We start from the raw sequence: 12,382 nt of genomic DNA, 5'->3' as shown, positions 1-12,382 counted from the left end.
GGCCGGGAGTTCGAGACCAGCCTGACTAACATGGCAAAACCCTGTCTCTACTAAAAATACAAAAATTAGCTGGGCCTGGTGGCGGGCGCCTATAATCCCAGCTACTTGGGAGGCTGAGGCAGGAGAATTGCTTGAACCCAGGAGGTGGAGGTTGCAGTGAGCTGAGATTGCACCATTGCACTCCAACCTGGAAAACAAAAGCAAAACTCCGTCTCAAATAAATAAATAAATAAATAAATAACTGCACCAGGCTGAAAGCAGAATGGCAGTACATAATAGAGCATCCCTTCTGGAGTCAAAGCCCCGCTTTCTTCTGGGCTGCATGACCTTGAGAATGTGTCACTCTTCCTCTGTGAGCCTCAGTCTCCTCATCTGTAAAATGGACATAGTCATGGCGCCTGCCCAGTGGGACTGTTGTAAGATCAAGCAGGCAAGCTCTTAGCACAGCCTCAGCAAGCCTCAGCTTCTGTGGTCATCAGTATACCAGGACCACTCTGAGTTGAACTGTTCAAGCTCTGGGTCTCTCGACAACTGGCTGTGTAACCTTGGGCAAATTACTTCACCTCTCTGAGCTTCAGATTCCTCATTTGCAAAACTGAGGCCCCATGTTCTATCTAAACGGGTTGTACTGCATATTAAATTCTGGAAATAACTACCTAAGGCAGCTTGGAGCAAGAAAGAGGACAGGCAAGAAGGGCCATAGAAGGAAGGTACTGGATCCCCAAAGCTGAAAGATGATTTACCTGGTGGCTGTGAGGAGGGAAGGTCAGCCTGACAGAGGACACAGAAGTATCCACTGCTTCTTTTTTTAGGGAGTGGGGGACACAGAGTCTCGCTCTGTCACCCAGGCTGGAGTGCAGTGGTGTGATCTCGTCTCACTGCAACCTCCACCTCCTAGGCTTAAGTGATTCTCCTACCTCAGCCTCCATAGTAGCTGGGATTACAGGCACCCGCCACCACACCCAGCTAATTTTTGTATTTTTAGTAGAGACGGAGTTTCTTCACCATGTTGGCCAGGCTGGTCTCAAACTCCTGACCTCAAGTGATCCTCCCACCTCAGCCTTCCAAAGTACTAGGATAACAGATGTGAACCACCACGCCCAGCCAATAGCTTCTAAACTTGAGTAGCCCCAGCATCTTCCCCGTTGGGCTTGTTTTTACATCTGCTGGTAGAATCAACACTCTTTGGGAACATATGGATCTATGGACTTTGCTTAAACATATTCAGAATCCAAGATGTCATTTACCAAAAAAGCACACGAGGGATAAATATCCCTCAACAGCAGAATTCTTTATTTTACAGAAGCATTCACTAGGAAATTCCTTTCAATGTTATGCGTCCCTCATGTACGTAATATGCTACTTGATTTACAAATAAGGCAGTGTCGTGCAGAGGTAAAGGGTACAGTTATGGGAGCAAGATCACTCCCCACCCAGCCCCAGGTACCCCGATTCTGCCAATTACCAGCTGCAAAACTTTATATCCCTTTGCCTCCATTTCCTCATGTGTAAAAGGGAGATTCTCGTACATAGTATCTGTTTCACCTACAGGTTGCATGAAGAATAAACAAGATAACTATAGATTGCATGAAGATAATTCTTGTAAAGAAAACTTACTACCACACAGTAAAAGCACAATATACATGGGTAGTATTCCTTCCAATACCATTTTCTGAATGGCTTCTATGTGTTTGGTGCCATCTGCCCTGTGTCTGCCTTCGTAGAGCCTAAACCGGGGATGTGGGCTATGGATGTAGAAACAGGCAACAAATAACATAAACAAGATGATTACATGTTGTGATCATAGCTATGCCCAAAACCAGCAAGATGCTAAGAGAGAGAACTGCGTGGGCAACTACTTGCAAATGTCCGGTTTGGAAAGCCTCACTGTGGAGGTCACATCTAAGTGACTGATGAGAAGGAGCCAGTGAGGACAGTGGGGCTGCAGCCATTCATTTCAAACATGAAGGTGCACATGCCTCCTGTAGGATCCAATCCGGCAGGTCCGGGGTGGCCCTGAGTGTCTGCTTTGCTTTGCTTGCTTGCTTTTTCTTTTCTTTTCTTTTCTCTTTTTTTTTCTCTTTTCTTTTCTTTACTTCTCTTCTCTTCTCTTCTCTTTTCTTTTTCTCTTCTCTTCTCTTTTCTTCTTTTCTCTTTCTTTTTACAGAGTCTCACTTTGTCATCAGGCTGGAGTGCAGTGGCACGATCTCAGTTCACTGCAACCTCCGCCTCCCAGGTTCAAGTGATTCTCCTGCCTCAGCCTCCCAAGTAGCTGGGACTACAGGCATGTGCCACTACGCCTGGCTAATTTTTGTATTTCTAATAGAGACAGAGTTTCACCATGTTGACCAGGATGGTCTTGATCTCTTGACCTCGTGATCTGCCCGCCTCAGCCTTCCAAAGTGCTGGGATTATAGGCGTGAGCCATCGTGCCTGGCCTTGCCTTTCTAACCAGCTCCCAGGGCTGCCAGTGCTGCAGGATCACACTGTGAGTGGCCAAGGACTAACAGAGGACAGAGGACAGAGGCTGGATCCAGGTCCACATGGCAGAGTACCTTGAAGGCAAGGGGGGAGTTTGAATTTTATTCTCAGGATAGTAGGAAGCCAGACAGAGGAGTGACATGACTGAAGGATGCTTCTAGAAACTCATTTTGGCTGCTGCGTAAAGACTTGTTGGGGCCAGGGCAACCCGGGAGAGACCAGGTTGGAAACTGATATCGTTGTCCAGGTGACAGTGGCTTAGACAAAGGTGGTAGTGATGGCAGAAGCAGGAAGTAGGTAGATTCGAGACCTCTGGACAGGTAAAATCAACCGCACTTGCTGAGGTGTTAAATAAAGCCATCCATCATAAGATAAGATATGTGCTTATCTTAATTTTTAAAAACTCAATAGTATAGAGTAGTAGCTCTCAAGCAGGGGTGATCTTGCCCTCCCATGGGACATGTGGCAATGTCTGGAGACATTTTTGGTTGCCCCAACTGGGAAGACGCTACTGGTATCTAGTAGGTAGAGACCAGAGATGCTGTTACACTACCTACATTGCACAGCACAGCACCCCCAGCAAAGAATTACCTGCCAGCATGTCAGTGGAGCCAGGGTAAAGAAACCTTGGGTAGAAGTACATGAAGGCAGCAGGCGCGGTGGCTTATGCCTATAATCCCAGCACTTTGGGAGGCCGAGGCAGGCGGATCATGAGGTCAGGAGATCGAGACCATCCTGGCGAACACGGTGAAACCCCGTCTCTACTAAAAATACAAAAAAATTAGCCGGGCTTGGTGGCAGGCACCTGTAGTCCCAGCTGCTCGGGAGGCTGAGGCAGGAGAATGGCGTGAGCCTGGGAGGCGGAGGTTGCAGTGAGCCGAGATCGCGCCACTGCACTCCAGCCTGGGCGACAGAGCAAGACCCCGTCTCAAAAAAAAAAAAAAAAAAAAAAAAACAAGAAGTACATGAAGGCAGAAATGTCCTGCCTGCCCCACCCCCATCTGACCCCCACAGCCCAAAGATAACTACTGTTCCCAGTGTGCGTGATGGTCCAGACTTTGTTCTGTGCATATGCGCAGATTTCCTGTAAGCCTCCTCACCACTGAAGTGCTTGGGAAATGCTCAAAACTTAGGAGCCCTGAGCCCGCCATAGGAAAAGACATCTGTTCATTTTGTCAAATCCGTTCTATTCCTACCCCATGCGGAAGGTTACTGCCACGTTGCCCAAAACTGTATTCATTCTATCAGTTGTGATATTTTTTCTTTTCTCCAAAGAACCCTCCAAAACTTGCTATCCTTGTGACCTAGGCAGCCTTCACTAACTGGGACTAACTCATGAAACCTGAGAATTTCAGTGCAGGAAGAAATGTTGGGATAATATAGTCCTACCCAAGTTCTTACTGTACAGGTGGGAAAACTGAGGCCCAAGAATTCTTGGAAGCGGGGAAATCCCCTTATAATAAGTAGTCTCTTCTTCATTTACTGGGACATTAATTTCAGATTTTCAGTGTAATGCACAGTTATGGCTTATGTTTCTGATTTTTTTTTCTTGGTCAAGTCTATGTGTGAGGTTGGTTACAATGGCTGACAAAAGGAACATTCTTAACCTTGTACTTCCTAAGTGCTGTGACAGGTGGTCTCCAAAAGATGGGAGGAATTTTGCCAGTCTGCGAACTTGAACTCTGTAGTCTGGGAAGACCGGTTGAATCTCTTTTCACTGGCTGAACTGAGCGTCCTCTTCACGTACCCATCCGTGGGTACCGCAGCTGCGCGGAAGTCAGCTTTGAGTTCAAGCTTACACGTGGAATGCTGCAGCCTGTGGCCATCCTCCCGTTATCCATGCTGTCGTCCCTTTAAAGGCCCCCAGAGATCTCCAAGTGAAAAGAACCATGTCAACCCCATTAGAACCCCAAGCCAGGACTCTGCAGGTCAGGGAGGCCGACTCCATGGCAGCAATGAAGGCCCCAATAGCTGGAATCCAGTCCCGCCATCCAGTGCCCTGAGCCCAAGGGAGGGACACTGCCCCCTCGTCCCACTCAGCCAGTAGAGAGAGGCGGGAGTCTCTTGAGAGGCTTAGGAAGGCACCCTGGGAAGCCTCCGTCCTTATTTTCCCAGACCCCCCAGGTTGGGGGTAAAGGGCGTGAGGGAGTCTGGTCTTTGATTCTTTGGCACTGGGGAGCCATTGACTGTTCTTAAACGGGGAGTAATCAAATAGAAAATGGCTATTCCAGGAGGATCAAAATGGCAGAGTGTGCTGGGTGCATTGGATGGACAGGAAAGACGGGGAAGGAAGCCCGTAGGTACAGTGAGGAATAAGAGTCTACCCCAGAATGGCAGCAGTGAAAACAGAAAAGGGGGAAGAGATGGGCATTTGTGACTAATGGATGTTTGTGACTTGACTGATTGAGGGAGAGCCAAGGCTCATAGATGACCTCCGTTTTGACCCCAGATGAGGAAAATGGTGACTCTGCCGATGTGGGAAATGGGCAAAGTTTACTTAGCCTCTCCCAGCCTCACTTAAGACATCTGTAGAATGGGGTTGTGTGGTGGGGAGGATTAAATGAGACTGTGCATGGAAATTAACCCAGGCCTGAGGGGAGTGGCAGGCACTAGGACCATGAAGAGCCTTAGGAGCAGGGCTGTATCCTGGGGGGCCATAGGGAGCCATGGGGGGATCTTGCCTGAGGGTGGGATGGTCACATTTACCTTTTGGAAGGACCTCTCTGAGAGCAGTGGAGAGACGGCAGGCCGGGGGCAGGGAGACCACCGCGGAGGCCTTTGCAGTCCGTATCCAGGTGAGGTGTGGGGTTGGTCCAGACCGAGCAGAAAGTGGGGGACCGTCCTGAAGCGGGCCGGCTTCGTTGTGTGCCTCCTTCCCTTTGTGCTTGGGGAAAGCACTGGGAGGTGGCTAGCATGTGTCCCGGCAACCCCACTGTGGGGGGGCTGTGTGTGACTAATGGACCATCTCTACACAAACCCCGCACTAGGCCAGCCCTTCCAGCAGCTGCAGGACAACAGAGGCTGAGCTGTTTGACCAGAGAGGCCACAGCTATCCAGTGGGAGTGTGCGGCCCCAGTCAGAGTCACCCTCCTTCCAACACAGCACCCCTATCCCCCAACCCTCCATCCACCCCTCCCCGAGTTGGATCCCCATCCCCCCATGCCTCCTCGGGGGCTGGATCTTAATTCACCCTGTTCCCACCACTCTGCCCTCATCTCTTCCTCCCCTGCGCTTCCGCGGGTCCCCTGCACTTCTGCTCGCTTTTCCCTCATCTGTGCTGTCCGTGCCTCTCTGTTCCTTCCTGCCCTTGGCCCCTAGCATGTGGTCTCACTGCGGCTTCTTCTCTCTTTGCCCATCTTGGGCATGCAGGAGGCTGAGGGCAGAGGCTGGTGATGTCTGTAGGTCCTAGCACCATGCGCGGCCCATGGGGAGGAGATGGAGCCCCAGGGGCTGTCTGCCTGCTCGTCAATCCATCTCTGCTTCCTTTCTTTTGTCCTGTATCTGTCTGCTGGACGTGGATCATAACCTTGACCATAACGTTTTCAAGGGCAGGCCTGGTTCTTCCACCCTCTATTTCCTGCTGACAGCCCAGAGGCATTCCCACCGTGGTGATTTATGACCCTCTCTGTGGGGTGGCGTCTTCTAGGGCAGTGGCCTAGGACATGTTTTCCAACTTGCAGCCCTGGGACTCTGTCCTTCTTCCCTCACTGCTGAGGCCACAGCCCTCTCTCGGTGAGTGATCTTAGCAGCCATCCTCAACACACTCCGGCCAAGGAAGGAGCTCTGACAAAACCCTCAGACCCTGACTATCAGCCCCCATGCCCGAGCCCCCATTTTGCAGGTGTGAGCGACCTGACTGTGCAAGCTGAGAGGATGCATGGGCACAGGTGGCATTAGCTGCTCATGCTGTTGGCACCAAGCTGGCCTCAGAAAAGGGGTGTGTGTGTGTGTGTTACTGTTTTAGTCACTTATTTCATTAAAAAATTTTTGTTAGGTGTAAGAGTGGTTTTGGTTCATACAACAGAAACGTTGCCAGGTCCAGCTGGATTTCTGGGTCCAGTGGTACCCTCTGGAGTCTCTCTCAATCTCCACCTCAGCTCGCATTAGCTCCCTGCTGGTCCCCTCCTCAGGCAGCCTTTCCCCTTGCGATGACAAGATGGCCACCAGCAGCTCCAGGCTGCATCCCGTCCTTCCTGCAAACCCAGAAGGGCAAGGAAGTCTCAGTGTTTCCCCCAAAGCAAAGAACTGAGCCTCACTGGTTCTGCCTGGGCCATAGCCCCACCCCCCGAACACAGAAGAACTGATTGGCTAGGCCTGACCATGCCCAGCCTTAGAACCTGCAAGGAAGAGGCCCTGCCTGGTAGGCAAGCACATGGCATGGCCACCACATCACCTGAGTGCTCAGCAAGGTAACCCTGGGCAGCCCAGCTCACCCAGCCCAGCATGGCCATACCCTGGGGCCTCCAAAAGCCCTTGTGGGGAATCACTTGTGCAACAGGCTTGGATAGCTTTACACTCCAGAAAGACAATAGCATTCTACTTGAAGGGTGCCTGCAGTGACTTCTTTTCTGATAACAAGAATCATTCCTCAGTTTACCTGTTTGGGACATTCCTATTTGGTGTTAGGCTTTTGTAAACAGAGGGCATACCTGTGGGGGACCTGGCACTGGGTCATTTCCCCGAGATGCCATTGCCGTGTGTCCCCCAGGACCTGGGTGACTTCTACATCACTGCCTGTGACCTCAACTTTCTTCCTTCCTCTTACAGCAGGGACGAGACGAGATCACAGCCAGGGAGCATTGGGATGATTCCATTTACAAAGATGATGTTTGTTGAATGGATGTCTGGAGAGAGCCAGGAGCCAGAGGTCAGCAGCTTTGCTCTGCCCCTCCAGAGCCCACCCTCACTGCAGTACCATCCAATCATCCTTGCCCAGCTCACAGGGGGCACTCAGGAAATAGTGGCTGATATTTGGTCATTATGTATATTTTTGGAGACAGAATCTCGCTGTGTTAGCCAGGCTGGAGTACAGTGGCGTGATCTAGGCTCACTGCAACCTCCGCCTCCCAGGTCAAGTGACTCTCCCACCTCAGCCTCCCAAGTAACTGGGATTACACGCACCCTTCACCACACCCGGCTAATTTTTCTTTTTTTTTTTTTTTTTTTTTTTTAGTAGAGACAGGGTTTCACCGTGTTGGCCAGGCTAGTCTTGAACTCCTGACCTCAGGCGATCCACCCACCTCGGCCTCCCAAAGTGCTGGTATTACAGACATGAGCTACCATGCCCAGCCATTGTCATTACTATTGTTATTGTGCTGGTTGTTCAGCCTGGAAGTTTCTCCAGGCTCAGGAAGCCATCTTGACCCTTGCTGGCCTTCACCCCTCTGGCTGCCTCCATTCCATGCCTAAACATGTGGAGTTACAATTCCTTAGCTCATCGTTTGGATCTAAACACCCCAGAGGGTAGAGATGATGCTGGTGTAGCTCCTGGCCTGAGGGAACACTCACTGATGTACCAGAGGCTGGGACACTCACCATGGGGCTTTCAGGAGGATGATCTGGGTTTGAATCTGCACAGTGCTGGTTATGAGCCTGTGATCTCCACTCCCTTCCCTCCTCTTACAGCAGGGACGAGACAGCAGCCAGGGACTGCTGGGATGACTCCATTTACAAAGATGACGTGCAAAATGTCCAGCTTGGTGGCTGGTACCGGGGCAGGGCTCCAGGCCTGTGGGTTGAGATTCGTCTGTGGAGCCCAGAGAAGGCAGAGACTTCCTGGACATAAGGCTTCAGGCAGCCCCGCGAGCCCTAGATTGCAGGGGCTGACCCAAGGTGGCCGAGAGGCCTTTCCAGCATTCAGCCTTGACCCCTGTCTTCCAAGGCAGGTTACTTAAGACAGTGGCATTTGTCTTTGCTACTGACGGCCTGGGACAACCCCTCGTCCCCTTCCCTCTCTCTGTCATTAGCAAACCTCTGCTTCTGACCTTAGATAAAGGAGTGCTTTGTTCATGGAACTGGTGTGTAGATGAAAAACTCCTTCTTTTAGAGCAGGGCTTGGGGGCCGGTGAGAGACAGGATTTTAGAGGGGTTGAGAGGATGGACTCCGGACTCACTATCTGTCTCACAGCCGAGCTCTGCTACTTATTAACATGAGGCTTTGGGCAGGTTAAGGAACCTCTCTGGGCCCGAGTGTCTGTGACTCTAGCATGGGATTGGCAGTGGTGGCTGCTTCGTGATGACATGAGGTCATCCAGGCTCAGAGGAAGCATTTGATGCGTGTTAGCTGTTCTGAGCACGATGTGAAGATGCATGCTTTTAAAAACGAAGGCCCTCTGATCAAATGTGCACCCCTCCCAATTTGGAACCTGACACACATTGTCTAGATCCACTTAAAGCTGCAAGAGCCCTGCTGCCAGATACCAGGGCAGGGAATCTTACCCTGGGAGACAGTCCAGGAAAAGCCAGTGAATTCCCTTTAAATTATACAGGATTGTGCCTGTGGCCCTTGTGGTAGGTTAAATAATGCCCCCCACCCCACCCCCAAAAGATCTACATCCTAATCTTAGAATCTGTGACTATTTACATTATATGGTAAAAGGTGTGATTAAGTTAAGGCTCTTGAGACAGGAACATGATCCCGGGTTATCCAAGGGAGCATGATGTAGTGCCAAGAGTTTTTTGTTGTTGTTGTTGATTTTTTTGTTTGTTTGTTTGTTTTTCTGAGACAGAGTCTCACTCTGTCACCAAGCTGGAGTGCAGTTGTGCTGTCTCAGCTCACTGCGACCTCTACCTCCTGGGTTCAAGCAATTCTCCTGCCTCAGCCTCCCCAGCAGATGAGATCACAGACACATACCACCACACCCAGCTAATTTTTTGTATTTTTAGTAGAGATGGGGTTTCACCGTGTTAGCCAGGATGGTCGTGATCTCCTGACCTGGTGATCTGCCAGCCTCGGTCTCCCAAAGTGCTGGGATTCCAGGCGTGAGCCACCGCGCCCGGCCCCCCAAGAGTTCTTATAAGGAGGAGGCAGGCAGGCCGGAGTCAGAGAAGGAGGTGTGGTGACCAAAGGAGAAGCCGGAAGGATGTGCTTTGAAGGTGGAAGAAGGTTCCAGCAGCCAACAAGGGCAGGTGGCCTCTAGAAGCTGGAAGAGGCAAGGAAATGGATTTCTTCCCTGAAGCCTCCAGAAGGCTTTAGGGAAGCCCTTGGTCACCTTTATTGTAGACCTCTGACCTCCAGAACGACAAGAGAATACCTTTGTGTTGCTTGAAGCCACTAAGTTGGTGGCAGTTTGCTACATCAGAAGTGGCTGGGGAAGCAACATGAAATTAACACAGCCCTTCTTGGGGAGGTGGGTAGCCATTTATCAGGTTTTCACCCACGTAGAGTCAGCTGAAGAACAGTCACTGGTCCCAGTCACCCCACTTGGCCCCTGGAGGCCCCTGCTGGGAAGAGCAGCCACCACTGCCATTCCCATGCTAGAGGCACAGACACTCACGCCCAGAGAGGTTCCTTCATCTGCCCAAAGCCTCATGTTAATGAGTAGCAGAGCACGGCTGTGAGATGACTGCCAATTTCCCTTCCTCCTCCTCGGCCTAGATCACTCATCCTAAATGCAAATGTATTTTCAGTAGTCATTGCCTTTTTGAAGTTTGCAAATCTTTTATATTTCCAGCTGTTGAGACAGTATTTTTGAGAGCTGATGTTACTCTAGCGGCAAAACCAGAGCCAGCTGTTAAGCAGCCAGAAAGCTACGGTAATTGAATAACATGACCATTTCTCTTTTAGCACGTTTTTCGTTTTTCTCTTCTAGAAGTTGTAGGCATCTATTTAGTTTGATTATCTGTCGTCTTAGTGAAGCTGCATCTACAACAGTCAGGTTATCCGATGTCCCTTCAGTTGTTGCATCTGTATTTGAAATGCCATACCTGACGTCGTCATGATGAGGATTAGAAGTGGCGGGAGCAGGCCCGCCACACAACATGGGGAGAGAATCCTTTCTGACCAGCTGTCCATTTTGATGAACAGCATTTTCACTCATAGACCGTGCTCTCTTTAGTCTGCCGACTGCACAGGTTTCTTCATTTTCAGGGGTTGTGGGAGATCTTTCTAAATCTAGAAAATCTAGTGGTCCTTCACTTAGCGTGAGTACATAGGTGGTGTTTTTAGCGCCAGGGGTTTAAAGGGAGTTGATTGAATAAGGTCAAGATCTGCTGGTCTTGAAAGTGGAATATCTTCATTATTTCTTGCAACACCAACCCTCTCCAGAACCTGCATGATCACACTAGCATCTGGAACACAGCATTTGGCAGTGCTACTCTTTTTTCTTCCTTCCTTCCTTCCTTCCTTCCTTCCTTCCTGGACAGAATATTGCTCTGTCGCCCAGGCTGGAGTACAGTGGCATGATCTACTGGCTCACTGCAACGTCCACCTCCCGGGTTCAAGCAATTATCTGCCTCAGCCTCCCAAGTAGCTGGAATTACAGGCGCCCACCACCACACCCGGCTAATTTTTGTATTTTTAGTAGAGACGGGGTTTCCCCATCTTGGCCAGGCTAGTCTTGAACTCCTGACCTTGTGATCGACCCGCCTCGGCCTCCCAAAGTGCTGGGATTACAGGAGTGAGCCGCCGTGCCTGGCAAGTGGTGCTACTTTTAACTTTTCTGGGACCCTCATTCGCTGACCAACACTTTTGGTCTCTTGCATTTCGTATTGAATTCAACTGATTTCTGCCATCTCAGCAGCAGTGGGAGAAGGAAATGCTGCCCCACTCACAAATGTGTACCACCTACTGCTTGCTGTTTGTCACGTTTTGCTTTTGCGCTTCATACTAAATCCTTTGACTTGCTTCAGTGTGCATGTGCTGGATTGAGAGCCACTTTTGTTCCCCTGGGCCCATAGGAAGGTCCCAATGAGGGCCGCCGCTCACCGGCTCCCGAGGGCGTTCGGTCGGGTGCTCTCAGAGGTCGTTGGCCGAGCACGGAGGCGCCAAGGCACAGCACTGGCATAGCAGCCCGCAGAGGGCCCCTCTGGGGAGGAATCTGAGAAGCCCACAGAACAGCCTGCCCTGTCACTTTGGGGGTTTCTAAATTAGAGCCATTCCAGGTGGCCCATGGAAGTACCTCCCCTAGTCCCCAATTGCACCTGCTGCCGACCCTAGGCCTCCCTCTCCAGGCTGCCACTGCCTGTCTTTGTGGGGAAACTGGCTGCGGTTCCTGCAGTGGGATGGATATGGGCCCTTCTGTCTTGGGATAAACCTTTCAGCAGCTGCTTGAGATCACAGGCTGACACCTAACTTGGAGTTATCATTCACACACCCAGAATGGCAACAGCCCTGTGGCACTGTTCTCTGGCCTCCCCAGGCTTCCCACAGCAAATGACAACAACAGCCTGTTGTGTGCCTGTCCCCTGTGCCGGACCTGGACTCTCAGAAGTGGCTGGGGAAGTAGACAGCATTTTCTTTTTATTTTTTCTTTTTCTTTCTTTTTTTGAGAGAGTCTCACTCTGTTGCCCAAGCTGGAGTGCAGTGCCATGATCTCCACTTACACTGCAATCTCCATCTCCTGGGTTCAAGTGATTCTCCTGCCTCAGCCTCCTGAGTAACTGGGATTACAGGTGTGCACCACCACAACTGGCTAACTTTTGTTTTTTGGGTTTTTTGTTTGTTTGTTTGTTTGTTTGTTTGTTTGTTTTTTTGAGACAGAGTCTCGCTTTGTGGTCCAGGCTGGAGTGCAGTGGCTGGATCTCAGCTCACTGCAAGCTCCGCCTCCCGGGTTTACGCCATTCTCCTGCCTCAGCCTCCCGAGTAGCTGGGACTACAGGCGCCCACCACCTCCCCCGGCTAGTTTTTTGTATTTTTTAGTAGAGACGGGGTTTCACCGTGTTAGCCAGGATGGTCTTGATC

At 50.7% G+C, this 12,382-nt stretch overlaps 1 protein-coding gene and 1 pseudogene across 2 annotated transcripts in view; one reads left to right on the top strand and one right to left on the bottom strand.

Moving 5' to 3' along the window:
* The window catches only part of LOC105473208 (transmembrane protein 51), a 71,891-nt gene that overhangs the window by 31,062 nt on the left and 28,447 nt on the right, over positions 1-12,382 (top strand). The gene's annotated exons all lie outside the window — the stretch shown is intronic.
* On the bottom strand, positions 10,190-10,756 carry LOC105473206 (mitochondrial fission factor pseudogene; annotated as a pseudogene).

Source organism: Macaca nemestrina, chromosome 1, assembly GCF_043159975.1.
Source record: "Macaca nemestrina isolate mMacNem1 chromosome 1, mMacNem.hap1, whole genome shotgun sequence".
NCBI lineage: Eukaryota > Metazoa > Chordata > Mammalia > Primates > Cercopithecidae > Macaca > Macaca nemestrina.
This window is presented reverse-complemented; position numbering and strand designations above follow the sequence as displayed.